Here is a 14,858-nt window from a genome sequence, read left to right as displayed (position 1 = left end):
GATTTGACGTTGAGGCCCAAAAAGAAAAGAAAAATAAAATTTAAATACTTTCATAATTTTGAATAAATTTTGAAAAGTACTTCAAAACATGTTTCAAAATCGAAGTATGAACGATAATATTAGTGAGTAATTTCCCGTGTTAATTACGGTGTATTGGGATATAATCAGACAATTCAAAATAAATATATTACATTAAAAAATTTAAAAAAAGAATATCACAAATTACTATCTAAAATCACAATCCAGACCTTTTTCACATGAAGAATTAATCATAGAAGCAGTAAAGAAATTAATACATAAAAATAATGTATAACACAATTATACTATTACATAATTCGTACGACGTTAAACAAATGCACACTCAATGTTCTGCTCGACTGCTCTTCCAATTTTTTCCCTCCTAAGCCATGCCATTGAGTTCGTGAAATATACATATAAAATATTGGGACATGTTAATGTTAATATCAAGTTAGACATATTAAAAATTAATTATTTTAATATTTATAATGTGTTAAAAATAGTCAAAGAAATATACATGTATAATTAAAAGAAAGTTAATTGCCGGTGGCGCTCAACATTCTTAAACTATATGACAAATTTCTTGTTTTCATTTACATAAAAGTTTCATCTTTCACGATATATTTACTCTAGTAAAATTCGACTTTATCAGTGATATAATTTAATTCAAACGATAACATCATTATATCAATAATATGAAGAGTAACCAGCCAAATCAAATTAATAATTTTGAATAATATATAGAATAGATCGATTTTCTTGAAAAAATTTTAATGTCTGATTCAAAACCTATTTTTGTTCCTTTAGATGCACATTTTCATTTAAGTAAAAATCAGAGTCCTAAAACTGATTCTGAAAAAGAACAAATGAAGAATGTACCTAAATCAAATGCAATTAGGTCTATAATGTACTCAATGGTTAGTATTCGCCCAGATATTGTGTATGCTATAAGTTGTCTAAGTAGATATATGTCTAATGCAGGGCTTCCTCATTGGGATGCTCTTAAATGATTACCTAGGTATTTAAATAGTTCCAGGAATACTGGTATAAAATTTTTTAAGTGTGCTGATGGTGCTGTTTTAATTGGATATGTGGATTCCAACTATGCTAATGATAGCGATAGTAGGAAATCAACAACCTCATACATGTTTACCTTTGGTAGTACTTGTATTAGCTGAAAATCTCAACTTCAACATATTGTCGTTTTATCTACAATTAAGGCTGAATATATAGCAACTATCGAAGCTTTTAAAGAAGCAATTTGGTTAGAAGGGCTATTAAAAGAAATAGGTTTTCTAAAGGTCATAGTTTTTTCTGATAGCCAATCTAGAATTCAACTTTGCAAAAATCTTGTGTTTCAGGATAGAACTAAACATATTGATGTTAAGTATCATTTTAATAGAGACATAGTTGGAAAGAAAATCATTAACTTAAAAAAAATAGATTCTGAATCTAATCCTGCATATATGGGAACTAAGTGTTTAACTATAGAAAAGCTTAAATCTTGCCTCAAAATCTTGAACTTAGAATAATTAAAATCTTCAATATTCTTTGAATTTCTAACCCATATATGTGCAAGTATTTTTCTCTTGTTTTGCAGGTAAATTTCGGTGTTTTTGTTTTTTGGCAATGATGAAGCCCAGATTCGGTATTGAACCAACCCTCTTTTGTGTCTTGCTCCAAGGTGGAGAATGTTAATAAATTTATGGCCTATGACCCATTGGTAGGCCCAGCCCATAGCACCCAAACCCCACTCACCACGGATGGCTGCCCATCTGCTACCTTAGTCCATTCTTGGTTCCCCATTTTGGCTTCACTTGGTCCACTTGACCCGACCCGTCTATCTTGATATTTATTTCTTTCTCTTCTGCAGATTTGACCCCTCACTCTCTCGCCTCCTCATCTCCTCCCCCCTTTCTTGTCTCTTGGATTTTTCAACGTTGCCTTCTCTCTTCCTGACTTTCTTCCTCAGTCGTTTTTCTCTCTCTCACCATCATTAATGACTTCTCTCTATACATATCTCTCATGTTGTTTTTGGTGTTTAGAACAATACAAAAAGTAGAATTCTCCTTCTTCCTTCTCTTCTCTTGCTCCCGATTAAAAAAGTTCTCTGTGAACTTTGTTCCTTAGTGGAAACTTAAGTGGGTCTGTGTCACTGAACCTTTTGTAGCAAGATTTGGGTATTTACAACCGGTGTAGTGGTTGTTGGCCTTAGTAGTTGTGGGCTACCCTCCACCAGATCTGACCCCTAAGCCAACTGTTTCATTGATCTCGTTATGTTTATTGCTGCTTTTGTAGATCTATAAATATCCTGATCTGTATATATTGTGTTATTTTTATAATATTGGATTGTAATATTAAGGGTTTTCGTAACCCACGATTCGTTGTAATAGTTATTTATGATATTCGTTACTTGGGCTCACTACCGGAGGGTTTTCACCCAACAGTACTTTTAGACTTTTCGACTAAGACACTTGTTTTGGCGTCTTTTGAGGTACTATCCCATCCCACTTTTATTGAACCTTCCAAGCTTAACTTCAATAATTATATAAAGTTTTTTCCAAGTTTCAATATGGTTGTTGCTATCTTTATAGCTGTGATCCTTTCATTTATCAACATTTTGATGCTTCGAAAGTAGGATATTATTCACATTAAGTATAGTACCATATGAGTGTAAAGGCTGGAGTATTATTCACATTAAGTATATTATCTTTTTCTTTTAATTTTACTCGTTAGTGAATTTTTTTGGTTGAACATGATTACTGATCATAATAGCAATAGCACACTAATATTTGTTAAAGCATATAGATACGCGTAGCAAAATATACATATGTGTGTAATTCTCTTCAACTTTTTATTTGAAAATAATTTCACTGTCCAATCTTAAAATTTGATATAATTGTACACAAATTCATTATAATTTGAAAATTACATATTTCCTAATCTTGTTTTCCTCCACGGAAATCAAAACCCACCAAGTTTGTTGATATTATATAAAAAATGAACGAAAATTCATATTTACCCTGAAATAACTTATTACTTATTGCAGGTCAATTAAATACTTCTGTAACCAAACTATTTTTATAAGGACGAAGATATACCTCCTCATAAGATGGTTTAGTCAAAAAGGATATATTGACCTATAATGAGTTGTAATAAATTGATCGAATTTAAATATAAATTTTTATTTTTTTTATTAATATCATCAAATTCAATTTTAACTAATAAAAAAATATTTATTAAATAAAAATAAATCTCATGATACCAAATTCGGGCGGTGTAATGATTCTTTATAGTTTTTTAACCAAAGTTGAAGAAGGTCCCACCGAGATTTGAACTCGGGTTATTGGATTCAAAGTCCAATGTCCTGACCACTAGACCATGGAACCAGGTTGTTGGAATTAAATAATTGATAACTTAAAGTACTAAACTTTAATTAATATATTTTTTATTTGTGCTAGGCCACGATAAAATCTGTGCGAAAATAAATAAAATTATTTAGCATATGATAATCTTGATAAATTTTCAAAAGAGAAATTGTATTTAAACAGTTAAAAGAAATATAAATTAAATAGGCAAAGACGTACCAATGTGGCTTCCCTGAAGAAACCCGCTTACCAGTAAGATTTCACTATGTATGAAACTTTAAACAAAATTAATGAAAAGCTTCAACCGTTTGTCCGATTGAAGAAATAGGAGACCAAGAATTTTAGTATAATTAACTAACATAATTAAAAGTAAAACACCGTGGTACAACTATGGATGTCCTGGCCATTATTTCTACAAACAAAACCAAAGCATTAACCGTATCTAAAAATCATAACAAATATTCCGAGCCACTAAAATTATAACAAATATTAATTAATCATAATTAAAACTTATTTTTTTACAATGATTTTAATTGACTTTGATAAAGAGTACTGATTTAGCATGATTTTTATGCAGTAATAATTTATAATGTAAAAAATAATTCATTCTTTGCAAAAAGTACAAGGGAAAACAGAGCAAAAGCGAGAAACATATGTTCAAAAACACGAGACAAGAGTATTAAGTCAAGGAAGTGTGTGGCATTAGGAGATCACTCTACCAGTAGGAAAATTCCTTGTTCAGGGAAAGTCCGAATGGAAAGGAAAGGTCACTGCCGGCATAGATTAGGAAAAGGAGGCACATTTGATATTTCTAATTATCAACAAGACCAAGAAAAAGGCATAAAGGAAGAATTGCATAAACATCAGAAAGAAAGAACAAGCTCCTCAGTTGTCCCTTCAACTCCACCTACAGCACTACACATGGTAGAGCAGTTCGGAAATTGGAACGATATAGAAATGTCAACTTCATCATTGGAGCTGTCAAAATAGGAAAAAAGAAAAGAAAAGAAAGAGAAACGCAGACAAAACAAGAAAGCAACTTAGAAAACTTTATGAAGAGAATGCAATAACAGGGATGATATCGTCGTTCTGAATCATCAAAAGCACGTATAGTTTTCAAGTATATGAATAAGAATGCATACATAATTTGCATGAAATGTGCTTAAATGGATCCGAGATTAACTAGCACATAAACAGAAAGAGAAAACCATGCGGAGATTATGTTCTTGGGCATTTTTGGATACCTTAAAGCAGCTGAAACAAAAATGGAGTTGACGAACAATCAACAAGAAGAGTCAGGTGTGAACTGCTGTAAGAAAACTGTTTTAGTCAAGGTACATGAGCAAGTGTGGCAATCTAATTCTTACACTAATAAATAGAAGTGGCCTCCCAAACAAAACATTCCAGGAGGCAATTTTTCCAGGAAAACAGGTTAAGTGGACACCTTTGCAAAAATACAGCCCCTAAAAGCAGGAAAAGGCCTCCCGATTCACTGGCAAAAGTGAACTCATCCAGCAGTCATTAAACTCTCAACAAAATAAAAACTGATTTCAAGGAGATTGGAACTTAGTAAATGCCACCTACAAAGACAACCCTTTAAGTTCCCTCACTGAGGTAAAAGCAACTCTGGCAGAGAAAAAGAACATATACCAATGGAAACGTCGGCTTCATCCAGGCAAAAGAAGAGCAGATTTCACATGCCAAGAAGTGAGGTCCTGAAGGAGAAAAGGGCAAGGTTCTACATAATACGCCAATGCCTCTACATGCTAATTTGCTGGAGAGAGCATGAAGATTAGAAATGCCGATCACAGCATCTAGCTCTTGATGTTCTATGTAAAGGTTAGATCTTGACAGGGATACTACTAGTTTAGTGATTAACAACTTCAAATGACAGAAAGCAGATATCTAATGCAATTAGTGTAGTTTTTGCATTGTGTAACTTTTGCATGGTTGGAAGAAGGCAATTCCACCATCTTGTGTCTGAGAAATGAAAATAATGCATCAGTGCAAGCATTATAAGTGCAGATCATCGACACAATTCTGAGTAGCTAGTCGTATAATTCACCAATGACCGAAAATCAATTCATTTTCACAAGTTGCAAAGAACAGATCTTTATTAAGTAACTCAAGTAATCAAGCATGTTAGTCTAAGGCAGAGCAAATGGTAAAGGGTGACAGACTCAGATCAGTTATATTTGCCTCAATCAAGACAAAGGTTTTTCAAACATTCTAACATGTTCTTGTAAGTACAATAATTTCATACGACGTACCCAACAAAGTCCGAGCACTGACATCCCGTCCTTAGTGTTGCATTAATGTTGCCACTGTCATTGTATCAAGCAAATTTTCAGTTCCCAAAAAAACACAACTAAACATAGAGCAACTATAGGGAAACTAACTTCAAGTAGAGGGTTATTAACAATCGCTCTACTTGACCTGCCCGACGAAATTACAAACATATAGGAGATACCAAAGACCCCAACTATGATTTAGGTGTATCCAAAGCAAAACAGGTTTCAGTACATAGTCATCCAAGCAACATCAGCTGGTACAAGAAACCAGTACTTAAGAGGGAACTCTAGAACACTGGCTTGCATATACAGAACCCAGAATCTGTCTTTCAAATAATTTCTCTTACCCCACCAATGTTTAACAATTCATAGATTTCTCAACAAAAATAGGAAGTGAAAAGACATAAATCCAATTAAGATCCTCATGTACTGCTTTCTCTAATGTAATTGAACCCAATCAGTCACCTCATCCGATAGTTTCAACTCTTGCAATTCTCAGTAACTGAGAACAATACTCGCATAAAACAAAAGCATACCAACCAACTCCAAAAAGGGCAGTTTCAGAAACATAAATAAAATCAAGCAAAACCTCAAATCTTTCAAGAACCAATGTCAATTACTTAATATGAAAAAAGAAAAAGTAGGAAAAGAAACAGCAAACCAATCGCCAAAACCAAGTTCAAATCAGAAATATTAAGAGATACCAAAAAGAAAAAAAGCAAAAAGCTCCCGGGTGGAAAAGACTACTTTGATATTAACAAGTACCAATAAATTATATACATTTTCTACCCACAAAGAGGATTTGAGCGCGCAAATGTATGGGACAATCACAGCCCGCACTCGAAATTGGTTGAAGAAAACATGCACGAAGCTAAACACAAGAACCTCTCAGAATCGGACATGGAGATAGAAATACAGAGAGTTGACACGTTGAACCACAAAATCGGATGCTACTGTAAGATGAATAGAACCTTTTGCGGCAAAGAAGAAAGAAACAAGAACGGAAAACATGCGTATAAGGAGTGACGACTAAAGTAGCTGTTTAGGTCCTTGTGACATGTATTATTCGGTTTACTGAACAAATAAGCGCATCTGGTGTAGTGGTATCATAGTACCCTCCCACGGTACTGACCGGGGTTCGATTCCCCGGATGCGCATCACCTGATTTTCATTTCATTTTCTCTCCTAAGCCTATCCACTTTTTCTCACTCTCAATGTGGGTTGAATGATACAGTTACAAAATTAGGTTCGTTAAAATTGAAGCCAACAATGAGAATGTGGATGTTGAGATCCATTTTTATTGAAATTCATGTTTTTAGTACCCTTTTTGCTTTATATTCATAATATTCAAGATCTCTTTATGCCGTTATTTTATTGTGAAAAGGTATGTGGATGACCTTTTGAACCTCCTTTTATTGACAAATTGATATAATAATTTCCTGACTAGTTGATCATAAGATACTATTGTCGCCCCTGGGAGGAATGTATACCACTCTTGCACCAAACCCTTGCAATGTCGTCACAAAGATGGGCGTGTTCATGGCGTCCGACAGCCCATAAAGTTGCATGATTTGCTCAAAGGACAGTATATGCTCCTCAGAGTCCTTGCATCCATCATATTTTGGAGATTCGGGATTCTAAATCCGCTGGGGTTAATTCCGCCAAGACTTCTACTACAAAAGTGGACCTCCTCATCGGATGTACCAACAACTCATTTATCACTCCTTGCATGTGAGGTTCTCTTTGACGAGCCCCCATCCTGGACTCATTCTCTTACATTGACATTATTCATCGTATACTTCTCAAATAATCTTCTTGGTGTAATCACTAGTTGTTTGCCTCGATTTTCACTTTGCTCTAATTCAGCTTTTATTGTTATAGAGACAATATTATGCAAATCTTCCTTCTTAAGTTGGATAAGAGCACCCGTTCTCACCAATCTTGGTGTGTCCTTTTCCTTAGGCTGATTTCCGTCACTAGGAAACCGACCGTCCTCCATGGCATCACTTATTAAATGCTAGTTTCCCAATGTTGTTTTCCACACCGAGCCAAAATAATGTGATTCGGTCTCCAAACGTCTTAGGTTGCTTGATGTTTGGGCTCGGAGGGTTGGGAACAAGCTTGGGACCTGTACAATGAGGAGGTGCCGGACTGGACCCAACGTGAGCACTCTGACACTCAAATTATATAGTATATTAGGTCGTAGTATAATATAAATAGGATATAGATATATTTATAAACAATTACCTTTACTTTCATAAATATTGAGGTATATATACCAAGGTTCACTCTTACAAATGATATCTGTCCCTTTTGGCGATGTCGGCACGTGTCACTCATTCAACATCTCCCGCTTACTTGTGTACTTGTAGGCCTGGATGGGCTTTATTTTACCTTCGGGTTTGTCCCCTATATGGTTATATTGGAATATATCATATTTAACACAACCATCTTAGACTTTTTTCATTTTAACCACATCAAAAGCCAATAATAAGAATGTCGATGTTGAGGTCCACAGTTACTGAAGTTCATGCTTGAGTACTCTCTTTGCTTTATATTCATAATATTCAAGGTCAAGTTATTTGCATCTCAAACATCAAAATAACAACATTCTGATCACTAAAAAGATTTTTTAGAAAAAAAAAATACAATTTGGTTTTCTAAGTTAGCATTTAGAATCTCTTTAAACTTTTAAGTTTATTTCTCGATTTTATTGTCAGTAAACTTTAATTTTTGTATCAATTTAGACAGAATCTTTTGGCGAAATGTTGCCATATTTTGATTTTTGTTAGGGTAAAACGGTTAATTTTAGTTTGTTCTTTCTTGTTTTAGTCTTTTAAATTTATAAAAAATCATCAAACTAATCTTTTTTTAGGCGGCAAGAGAACTCTTTTAGATTTGTGTATGATGATATGATGTGATTATCTTATTAAAATAAAGAAAACTTTGAAATCTTATGAAGATAATAATAACAACATATTACTAATTTAAGATAAAGAGTCTCTGTTTTTTGTTCTCAGATGTTAGAAAACTTATGAAATAAATTTTATAAAATTTGTAATATGGAAATATACTAAAAATACCAAATTAATAGTTTTTCAATTATAAGAGTTAAAGATAAGTTTAAGAAAGTAAACCCTTTAACAATATTTATTAAATGTTAATAATTGGGGATTTCAATAAAAATTTGGTGCAATATACTTTTTAGTTATTATGTTTATAAGAGTTTCAAGTTTTTATTATTTACATAAGATAATTATATCATATTTGTTGGGAATTTATCCCAAAATGATGAGCCCTAAATGGATCAACAATTACAGGAATAATGATGGGTTTGTAAAACCCTTATATAATAATGAAACAACAAAGTAATAATACAATATGAAACCAATAAGGTAAATGGCTCAGGAGCCAAACCCGACAATCGAATGCCCAAGCTCTACCACCAATCGGCAACCCTCACAGTTGCAAGAATCCACAAAGCCATCAAAATACAAAGACACTTAGACCCATTAAGATCACTTAGGCTTCACTAAAAATTACTCATAACACACTAAGTATTTTGTTCTTTACAAAGAAGATGATCTCACAAAGAATTTTGGTTTCTCTTATTCTTGGTCATTCGGTTCTTTTTTTTTTTTTTTTCTTTTATCAAATCAGAAGAGGAGGAAAAGATTTATAGTGGTGAGAAATTAAAGATTTCTTATTCTTGGTCATTCGGTTCTTTTTTTTTTTTTTTTTTCTTTTATCAAATCAGAAGAGGAGGAAAAGATTTATAGTGGTGAGAAATTAAAGATGGAGGCGGTTCATTCAATTTCTTTGCTTTTAAGACCATTCACAACAGTTTCTAAATTGACATTATCTCTATCATATTTAATTGCGGCTTTTACATCAAAGTAAGCTTCAGGTATGGCATTTAACAAAACAATTGGAAAATAATTATTTGTATTCTTATCACCAGTTAATTTTATGTCTTGGAATTAATTTTGTAAATTCATCAAGGTTTTCCTCAATATTTTTAGATAAATCCAATTTGTATCTAAAAAACTTTTCGAGTAAAAACAACTTACATGCAAGGAAGTTTCAGTATACAATTATTCAAGCTTATTCCATAAATCTTTTATAGTGTTTTGTTTTCCAATTTTTCGAATCACAGAGTCAGACAAATTCAAAATGATAGAAGAATAAACATACTCGTCATTTTCAAGCCTTTTTTCTTCAGAAATAGTTTCAGCATATTTATCATCTGTAGCCTTAAACACTTTCTGTTGTATTAAAATACCCTTCATTTTTTGTTGCTAAATGTTAAAATCGGACTTCCCATAAAAAAGTTGTAAATTATAGCCAGCCATTATAAAAAAATATTAGCAACAAATGCAACAATTGCTATAGAGAATCAATAAACCACAATTTCGCAGTTATTAAACCGAAGCCTCCCAGGCTAAATCTCGACCAGATACCCGACGACCTCAAGGGTCCGGCCAGGTGAGGGATTAGTGGGGAAAAACCACGACTCAAGTATTATCAAGGGAATAAACAATTTTGACAGAGTAATAACAACAGTTATAGTGCACAAAGCATATCAAATCACAAAGCAATAAATTATTGCACACAGCAATCAATTTCACACAGTAATTTCTTACACTAAGCAATCTCAATATATCAACAAAAATAATTTCCAGAAAATAAGCACTTAACCAAAGAAGTAGATTGCTTTTGCACAAAGCTGACTTTTTGCTCAAAACAGAATTATATATGTGTGTCACATAAAAAAATGCAATTAATTACAACACTTTCATATATTGCTTTTATGAATAAACAAGAAGGGAATCAATGCAGAGAAACCAAAATGATTCTGTCAAAAAACTTGTATTACATATATTGCTGTTAAAAGCACTCACGAAAATATTTCTCCTTTCTTTCCTTTTTGCACAAAGCAAACTTTTCACAAGGTAAACTTAGTAATTGCAGAAAAGTGATTTTCCTAAGCAAAAACGCACAGGTTTTTCCACAAAAAACAGAATTTTTCAGATTCTTAAAAAACTGCAGCAAATAGAAAACTTACCCGAAGATATATTTCAGCGGAGCAGAGGAAAAAACAGCAAAGACAGAAATAACAGAGGTAGGAATACAGCAGAAATAATTTCGCAAAAATTAAAGGACGTGTTTAGAAGAATTACCAGCACCGTGGTGAAGAACTAGAGACAAGGCTCTGATACCACTGTTGGGAATTTATCCCAAAGTGATGAGCCCTAAATGGATCGACAATTACAGGAATAATGATGGATTTATAAAATCCTTATACAATAATGAAATAACAAAGCAATAATACAATATGAAACCAATAAGATAAATGGCTCAGGAGCCAAACTCGACAATCGAATGCCCGAGCTTTACCACCAATCGGCACCCTCACGGTTGCAAGAACCCACAAAGACCACTTAGACTTCACTAAGAATTACTCACAACACACTAAGTATTTTGTTTTTCATAAAGAATTTCACAAAGATCTCTTGTTCTTGTTCGTTCGGTTCTTTCTTTTTTTTTTTTATTAAATCAGAAGAAGAGGAAAAGATTTATAGTGGTGAGAAATTAAAGATGGAGGCGGTGGAGTGTTTTCCAAAGGCCATGAAAATTGGAATCAAGAGAAACAAGAATGAGGGAAATGAAGAAGAAAGAGGAAGAAACCGATCGGTTCAAATGAGGGAGAAAAGGGGGGGTTTTGGGTTAAGAAGATCATGGGTCGGGTCAACGGGTCATGGGCCGACAGCAAAGTGGGCTACCATCCAGTAAGGGCCCATAGTGAGTTGGGTCGTGGGCCAAAATTCAACAATATTTATATATAAAAATATAAAATTATTTTTCCATCTGATAATGGAGTAATTTAATTTTTTTTTAAAGATTAAGAGATTAAAGTAAGAAAAATAAAGTTACGTTGGCGTCGGCCGATCGCCCTCTCCCCATGCTTGCCTCCCCCAATCACCAATTGCGCCTTCCCTTCCTGTACTCTTGTTGCCGGAGCCCACCCACGTCCCCTCTCGTCGTTGGAGTCCAAACCCCTTTCCCCCTTGTCGCCGCCTTTTTCGCCACCGCCCACCTACGAAGCCTCGCCTTTTCTCTTCCCCACTAACGTCGCCTCCCCTTTCCCCCTCCTCTACCAGCACTTCCCTATCCCCCTCCCCCACCTGTGCGCCTCCCCCTTCTAGTTCTTGATCGCCAGTTCCGCTCCCCCCTTCTCTCAAATTGGCAGCCAACTTAAACTTATTTTTATGGGTATTTTTTATTTTTATTAATATTATATGTATGTGTATGTATAATTTATAATTTATAATTTATTTTTTGTAAGATTTTATTTTTAATATCTTATATAAATATAAATTATTGATTTGATTTAAATAGATCTAATGCTTTACATTAGGAGCATAGAAGTCATTTTATTATGCAAACTTGTAGATGGGGTGTGATGCACACCTCAAAGTTTAAAGGGATGTTGCGCTCATTTTTCAAGAAGGTAAATTATTAATTATTTTTTCACCAAAATTATTTTATTATTTTCGCTTAACACAAGAGGGTAGATTACATATAGCTCAATTTAAGATAATTCAAATTTAAAATTATTCAAATAAATTTAAAAAAAATATATATTAAAAGTTTTAAATAATGAATTTAAAATTTATAAATCCAAAGGTGACATAAACTTCAAGAATGGCAAATTCATTTATCTGGGCTCAGTTCGTTGGGAGGCTTTAATTTTGACAAAAACCAAAATTTCCATTCCATGATTTGAGTTTTGCCTGAAAAGTCATCTCCACCTGTGGATCTTGCACCGTTCCAGGCGGTGTTTGGACTTGGGCTCTTGGGTCCAGTAACTACAGCGCAAGTGCCCTTCAATGCCTGCTGCTTCAGACGTGTCCAACGGACTACACTTCGTAAATTAGTAATCTTTGTGGTATATATAATAAATATTATTTTATACTTTTAAATATATTATATAAGAATAATATATATAAATCAATATATTACATTTAAAAAAAAAGAAAATTAATTTATCAGTTGATTAAAATTTTAAAAGTTGAATAAGTTAGTTACATTATTGGTTGAAGGGCATTTTTAACTTTATAAAAAATTGGTGCGGCAGTGCCATTAACCAATATTTGTGAGTATGGAGGACATTTTTCTTATATAGTATAAATACAAATTACTCTAAAAAAAAAAATGTAAAAAATACATATTATAATTTTTTAAAATATTAAATAAAATTTGATGAAATTGTTAAAATACTCAAAAAGTGATAACAGTATTTGACACTTACTTCATTTCTCTTTTAACTTCATTGTGCGTCTCATGTAGTCATTTTCTTTTGTTACTGATAATCTTTATTTTAAAATAGTGTAAAAGTAATAAAATAATCGATAATATCTTGTTAAAATTTGATTGAAAGAACATTTTGATTTAAAAATGCGATCGTAAAAACATATTTAAAAGGTAGTTTTGAAATATCACGTATAAATTGAACAAACTTCAAGTACAATAATTATTAATATTAATCTGTACTATCGTAATTTTTGTATATTCAAATTTATCTTTTAATTTATTTTTTACCTTCAAAGAAATTTTTAATTGGAATAGAAATTTGAATATTTTTTTAATAATCTCATAATTATAATTTTTTTTTTATCTCAATCAACTACTTCGTGTTTTTTTTTCACCTTACTTCTCTACGTTTTTTATTTTCGTCGCAAACTTTTCATATTTTTAATAAACTCACAATTACAATTTATTTTTTCTCTCTCACCTTACTCTACGTTTCTTTCTTATCATAGATTTCTTTCTTCATACCCTCACACCACGATTGTTTTTTTCATAATTTTTTTTCTCTCACCTCACACCACAATTTTTTTTTATATGATTGCATGAACTGCACGCCACAATAATTAATTTAAAAAAACTGTACTGATAATTAAGTTAAATTTCACAAAGTTTGTACATATGTAAAAAACCAGCCACCGAAAGATCTTTTTGCATTAATTTTGTAAGCTATAGGATTTAAACAAAAAAGTATAATTATTGAACTAAAATTAATATTAAATATACTTAGTTGTCTAAAAAAATAATTTTACCATAATTTTTTTTCCAGCATTTTGTATTTATCAAAAATTCAAATTCAAGGTTTTTTCCCCCTGCCCCTGAGCAACGTGAATGATACAATAGACTAGTCAGAAGCCTTTTAGTCATAACTTTTTGGAATTCTAGGACTATATTTGAATCGATGAATTTAAATTTAAATTTACATAAAAAATTAAAATATATTAATATCCAATAAACTATAATTTAAAATTAGAGTAGAAAGATTTAAAATCTTTCCAATTAAAATTGTCCAAATAATTTTTTAAAAAATTATTACTAAAATAATTAGAATAATGAATTTCGAATCTATAAATTCAAACGTGACCTAAAAAATCAAGAATGATAAATTTATTTATCCAGGCTCAATTGGTCAGGCTTTAATTTTGACCAGAAATCAAAATTTCCATTTGACTTTTGGTCCTGTGGGTCTTGCAGTTGCACCGGTCTAGCCGGTGTTTGGATATTGGTTCCATCCCTGCTTCTCCAGACGTGGCCAACGGACTACACTTTGTAAAACATTGCCCCAATTCAAAAAAATGTCAAAAATATACTTAAATACTATGATTTTTTTTTAAAAATTAAACAAAATTTGATGAAATGATTAAAATACTCAAAAAATGATAACAAGATTCTGTTTCCCTTTTCACTTGTCTAAATTGTCTCCTTACCTCGTAATTCTTTTTTTATTATCGACAATCTTCATTTTAAAGTAGTGTGACATTGACGAAATGATTAATGATGTCTTGTTAAAATTTGATTTAAAGAACATTTTGATTCAAATTATGATCTACCAACAATTATAAGAGGTAGTTTTAAATATGTCACGGACTTCTTTCTTTTTTTACCCCGTATCACGATTGACATTTTTTCATAATTTTTTTTTTGTCTTATATTATAATTTTTTTTTATATGCTCGTAAAAATTGGAAGTGGGAACAGCTGATTTAATGAAATTGTACTAATAATTAAGTTAAATTTCACAAAGTACACATGTAATTTATAATTCAAACGAAAATTTCTCGATTTTCTCAGTCTCTCTCTATATACACACATGT

General features: G+C 32.2%; 2 non-coding genes across 2 annotated transcripts; one reads left to right on the top strand and one right to left on the bottom strand.

The window, feature by feature from the left end:
• TRNAQ-UUG lies at positions 3,336 to 3,407 on the bottom strand. Its single transcript has one exon. It is a non-coding gene; the product is annotated as a tRNA-Gln (tRNA).
• On the top strand, positions 6,764 to 6,834 carry TRNAG-CCC. Its single transcript has one exon. It is a non-coding gene; the product is annotated as a tRNA-Gly (tRNA).

This window comes from Sesamum indicum, linkage group LG2 (assembly GCF_000512975.1).
Source record: "Sesamum indicum cultivar Zhongzhi No. 13 linkage group LG2, S_indicum_v1.0, whole genome shotgun sequence".
NCBI lineage: Eukaryota > Viridiplantae > Streptophyta > Magnoliopsida > Lamiales > Pedaliaceae > Sesamum > Sesamum indicum.
This window is presented reverse-complemented; position numbering and strand designations above follow the sequence as displayed.